The 5,959-nt window shown below is 51.3% G+C and overlaps 1 pseudogene; it reads left to right on the top strand.

Moving 5' to 3' along the window:
* The first annotated feature begins 1,535 nt into the window (after positions 1-1,535).
* LOC134574834 (uncharacterized) lies at positions 1,536-4,570 on the top strand (annotated as a pseudogene).
* Positions 4,571-5,959: the final 1,389 nt, after the last annotated feature.

Here is a 5,959-nt window from a genome sequence, read left to right as displayed (position 1 = left end):
CCCTCCCTCCCTCCATTGTCACTCTCTTTCTCCCCCTCCCTTGTCACTCTCTTTCTCCCCCTCCCTTGTCACTCTCTTTCTCCCCCTTCCTCCCTCCCTCCCTCCCTCCCTCCCCCTACCTTGTCACTCTCTTTCTCCCCCTCCCTCCCTCCCTCCCTTGTCATTCTCTTTCTCCCCCCCCCTCCCTCCCTTGTCACTCTCTTTCTCCCCCTCCCTCCCTCCCTTGTCACTCTCTTTCTCCCTCTCCCTCCCTCCCTTGTCACTCTCTTTCTCCCCCTCCCTCCCTCCCTTGTCACTCTCTTTCTCCCCCTCCCTCCCTCCCTCCCTTTCTCCCCCTCCCTCCCTCCCTCCCTCCCTTGTCACTCTCTTTCTCCCCCTCCCTCCCTTGTCACTCTCTTTTTTCTCCCCCCTCCCTTGTCACTCTCTTTTTCTCCCCCTCCCTTGTCACTCTCTTTCTCCCCCTCCCTTGTCACTCTCTTTCTCCCCCTCCCTTGTCACTCAATTTCTCCCCCTCCCTCCCTCCCTCCCTCCCTCCCGTGTCACTCTCTTTCTCTCTCTCCCTCCCTCCCTCCTGTCTGCCCCTCTCCTCATGCTGCGCCCGGGTGGTGCGCCCTCATGGACGCACCAGCCCGGGCAAAGCTGCAGCCGCCTGAGGCTCTCTACAGAGCGCTCGGGCGGCTGCAGCATGAGGGGGGCCGGCGGAGCTGGGGGTGATTTCCCCATAACCTGTCCCCCCCGCATGATTTGCTGGGGGGCATGCGTCCCCTCCTCCCCCCCGGTTCCTACGCCCATGTCCTTGGGGAAGAGGGATTATTATTACGCTGCCTGTGTTTTTTCCTGCTTTATCCTGACTACCAGCGGAGATACCGTGATTATACTGCTACTCCGCTACAGTGAGTAATTAGGACTTCTGTATTTTATCCTTTTTGTTTTTATCTGTTGTTGGTGTAAATAAATTGTTTATCATATATTGTTATATGCACTGTGACTATTCTTTGTTCATAATAAAAATTCATTTATTAAGTTCTGCCTTTGTCTGGTTAAGAATCACGTTACCTGAAGAGACTAGTTAGTATTTTTGTAATTCCTTAAATATTGTACTGAGTAATATTTGGTGGGTTTTAGTGTTGATTTACCTGGGGGACCAAGGCACCCCATTTATAAATTGTCTTGGTGGTGGCAGCGTTAAAATAGTAATAGTTATTATTATGTTTAAGTGTGGGTGGTGTTACAAAAAAGGATTTTGTCATTATTTCCGGTCTAGTGAAGACAAATAGTGTACTTTAACCCTTTCACCACCACAACTACGTCACGCACACTCTTGGAGTAGGGTGCGTTCGTGACAAATTGGTGGCATAGCGGTGGGATAATTAAAAAGATTTTTCATCTTTTTGTACCAGATTTTAGTGTTGCTGGATTTGTTGGTTAATCCAGGCACTAAAAGAAATTGTGTCTCAATTTCCAAAGGCTGAACTAATATATTTACACCTCAACAGTCCCGTCCCCCCTTCTCTGTTTTTTCTTTTATTTAACAAATGGAGTACCAGGCGCAATCCAAGGCAGCGCTAGACCAGCTTTGCCGGGAGAGATCTATTCCCTGTCGGGGAAAAACAAAAGAGGAACTATTGCAAGCACTGGTGGACAATGATATGCAACAAGCGGTGCAAAGTGATGCCTCAAACTCTGCAGAGGAGATACCTGTAGCTTTTGTCAGTGATGTACCAAGATCTGGAGATCCTTTGGATTGTTACTTACAAACGGTGTTAAAATATGTGGACTCAGCAGACGCAAACCAAAGACTACAGCTTATCCTTCAATATCAGGAGGCTGAGAGAGAGAGAGGCTGCTGAGCGCCAAGCTGAGAGAGAGAGAGAGAGGCTGCTGAGCGCCAAGCTGAGAGAGAGAGGCTGCTGAGCGCCAAGCTGAGAGGGAGAGAGAGGCCGCTGAGAGGGAGAGAGAGGCTGCAGAGCGGCAGGCTGAGAGAGAGGCCGCAGAGCGACAAGCTGCCAGAGAGCATGAGCTAAAAATGGCTGAGTTAGAGAGGTTGACTGCCTCCCTTATAAGTATTAATTCCAGAGACTCTTCTGCACCCAAACCACGTGCAGAGAATTTTCCAACTTTGGACAAAGATGGTGAATTGGATGTTTTCCTGCGCAGTTTTGAAAAAGTTTGCAGGCAGTACCAGTGGGCAAAATACCTCACCCCTGGTCTCAGAGGTCCTGCACTGGAAGCATTTGCTGCGCTTCCAGCTGAATTTGACCAGGACTATGATGTGATTAAGGCTGCCTTGCAAAAACGGTACAACCTTACTCCTGAGGTGTACCAAAAGAAATTCAGGACTTTGCAAAAGCATCCCACAAAAAGTTATGCAGCAGTTGTGGGGCACCTGGCGACAGCATTCCGACAGTGGACTACAGGGCTGGAGATTACCACTTTGGAAAGTTTGCAAGACTTAATAAAAAAACAGTTTTTGCAGCTCTGCCCAGTCGATGTACAGTAATGGTTGCTGGACCGGAACCCCAAAACGGCATTGGAGGCGGGTGAGCTGGCAGATTTCCACACTGCCAATTGAGCAACAGTGGACCGGAGCAGAGGTTTTGCCAAGGGAACATCCAGCTGGAGGATCACACCACCACGACTCCCCATCACCAGGCCTAGCGGGCCATCTTTTATTTCAGCTCCTACCTCAGGGAGAGGGGGAGCTAGTGCCATGTCTGTGCAAGGAGATAGTCGCAGATGTTTTATTTGCAACCGAATGGGGCACTTGAGGAATACCTGCCCAGAGAAAAGTAGGCCAGCACCCTCATCCGGAGGGGTTCAACCTGCAAGAGCCCCATCTTCTGTGTTGTTCGTGACCAAGTCAGAGGGCAACAACAATGGGAACCTGCCGCCTGTTACAGTGGGAGAGAAGATAACTGTGGGACTCAGGGACACTGGGGCAGATGTGACTCTTGTGCGTCCAGAGCTAGTGCGCTCTGAGGACTTCATTCCTGGCAGGACTTTAGCTGTAAAAGGGATTGGGGGAATCCGTCCTGCAGTGCCAATGGCACGTGTATATTTGGATTGGGGAGCGGGCAGGGGTCTGAGGGATGTTGGGGTATCGGATAATATTCCTACAAATGTATTGCTTGGTACCGACTTAGGTAGGTTGTTATCCCAGTATGTGCCTGATATGTGTTATCAACCAAAGCCCTGTAGGGGCCCTGCTGTGGAAAGGACAGGGTGCAAATGTTTATGTAAATTACTGTGCTTGGAGGGAGGTCAGAATGTATGTCAGTCTGTGCCAGAGCCCAGGGTGTCTGTGGAATCGTGTAACAAGGTATGTAGACAATTGTGCTGGGAGGGAGGGCAGAGCGAGTATGTGTGCCAGTCTGTGCCAGAACCAGATATGTCTGCAATACGATGTGAGGATGTGCCAAGTGCAAATCACGGGGAGGGGGAGACAGAGGTTTCCACAGTAGCTGTGGTAACCCGGCAGCGGTCTTACCCGAGTAGGGAGCAGGGCCTGCCGCAGCCTGCAGACTCAGAGCGTATGTCAACGGGAGAGCACCCAGATGGGGGAACCAGGGAGTCTCGCACCTTGTTACCATCCCCTCCTGTAGTCCAGGGGCAGGAATCTGTGTCCGAGCCCCCTATTGACTCTGAGACCGAGGCGCGGTGTCCTGAATTCCAGCAGGCCCAACGGACAGATCCCACGTTAGAGGTATTGAGGGAACGTGCTAGGCAGCCACTCACAGACAGGGATAGGGAGAGAGTGTACTGGGATAATGAGAGGTTATACAGAGAAACCATTCCTACTATAGGGGCAAGAGCCTTGGGTAACAGAAAGGCAGCTGGTGGTACCTCAGAGGTACCGGGACCAGCTGCTGAATGTAGCTTACGCCATCCCCATGGCTGGGCACCTAGGGTGGCGCGTACTAAGTCTCGCTTGCCCCACCATTTTTATTGGCCTGGTATGGGCACAGATGTGGCAAATTATTGCCATTCCTGCCCTGAGTGTCAGAGGGTGGGAAAGCCTGGGAAAGTGGGTAAGGCCCCCCTAATACCCCTTCCTATAGTTGGGGAACCATTTGAGAGAATAGCTGTGGATATTGTCGGTCCCCTTGCCATTCCCAGTATTTCGGGCAAGCAATATATATTAACCGTGGTAGATTACGCCACTCGTTACCCAGAGGCAGTAGCCCTATCATCCATCAGGGCTGACAAGGTGGCTGATGCTCTGTTGAGCATATTCTCCCGTGTGGGATTTCCCAGAGAAATGCTAACCGATCAAGGCCCCCCGTTCACCTCTGATCTGATGCAGTACCTCTGCAAAATTGTGCAGGTAGAACATCTAGTGACCAGCCCCTACCACCCCCAAACAAATGGCTTGTGGGAGAGGTTTAATGGGACCCTCAAGCAGATGCTGAGGACCTTTGTAGAGTCACAGGGGAAGGATTGGGAGCGATACCTGCCGCACCTCCTCTTCGCTTACAGGGAGGTGCCACAGGAATCCACAGGCTTTTCCCCATTTGAGCTCCTCTATGGACGTAGAGTGTGCGGCCCCCTAGCTCTGATCCGAGAGGGGTGAGAAGGAGAGTTGGGGGCTACAAAGACCTCTATTGTAGATTATGTACTCCAGTTTAGGGACAAAATGCAGACTTTCATGAGGGGGGGGTGTGAGAATCTGAGGGCTGCCCAAACCAAGCAGAAGGGGTGGTATGATCGTGATGCCCGAGAAAGAGTGTATGGTGTGGGTCAAAAGGTTCTTGTACTGATACCCATAAAGCAGAACAAATTGCAGGCAGCATGGGAGGGTCCATTTACTATTCTGCAGCGGATCAATGATGTAAACTATGTGGTATCCCTGGATGAGGGGGGAAGGAGGAAAAAGGTGTATCACGTAAATATGATTAAAGCCTATTATGACAGGGAGACTACGGTGTTAACCGTATGTAGTCTGTCTGGGGACGAGCAAGAACCTGATCCCCTTGTGGATCTACTGGCTGCAACCCAGGATCTAGAGGGCATTGAGGTAGCCCAGGTTGATACCCACCTAACAGGGGGACAGAGGAGTCAGCTATTTGAGGCCTTTAGACCTTACCATAGTTTCTTCACAGGGAAGTCTGGCAGGACACTCCTAGTAACCCATAACGTGGACACTGGGGATCACCATCCCCTCAGACAGGCTGCCTATAGAGTATCCTTAGAAGTGAAGGCAGACATTAGGAGGGAAATAGAGGAAATGCTGGAGCTGGGTGTAATCCGGAAGTCTCACAGCCCCTGGGCCTCCCCAGTGGTGCTGGTCCCCAAGAAGGACAAGACCACTAGATTCTGTGTGGACTACCGGCGGTTGAACCTGGTAACTGCATTTGATGCATATCCTATGCCACGCATTGATGCACTGCTAGACCAACTAGCTGGAGCTAAGTTCCTTAGCATTATGGATCTCAGCCGAGGGTACTGGCAGATCCCCATGACCCCTGAAGCGCAAGAGAGATCGGCCTTTATCACTCCCTTTGGGCTATATGAGTTCCAGGTGATGCCCTTTGGGATGAAAAACGCCCCTGCCACCTTCCAACGTCTAGTTAATCACCTGCTAGAGGGACAGGAGGGGCATGCAGTAGCATATCTGGATGATATTGCGGTGTTCAGTGATACTTGGGAGGAACACCTGCTCCATTTAACATAAGTTGTGGACCGCATAGCAGCAGCTGGGCTCACCATAAAACCAGATAAGTGCCAACTGGGCATGACAGAGGTTCAGTACCTGGGGCATAGAGTGGGAGGGGGGGACGCTTCGCCCTGAGCCCAGTAATGTAGAGGCTATAATGGCCTGGCCTGCCCCCCAGACCAAAAAGCAGGTGATGTCATTCCTGGGTACTGCAGGGTACTATAGGAAGTTTGTACCACATTATAGTACCCTGGCCAAACCCCTAACCGATCTCACTAAGAAAGCACTCCCACGAGTGATTAAGTG

This window comes from Pelobates fuscus, chromosome 10 (genome assembly GCF_036172605.1).
Source record: "Pelobates fuscus isolate aPelFus1 chromosome 10, aPelFus1.pri, whole genome shotgun sequence".
NCBI lineage: Eukaryota > Metazoa > Chordata > Amphibia > Anura > Pelobatidae > Pelobates > Pelobates fuscus.
The sequence above is the reverse complement of the archived record's forward strand: the minus strand, read 5'-3'. Positions and strand labels throughout refer to the sequence as shown.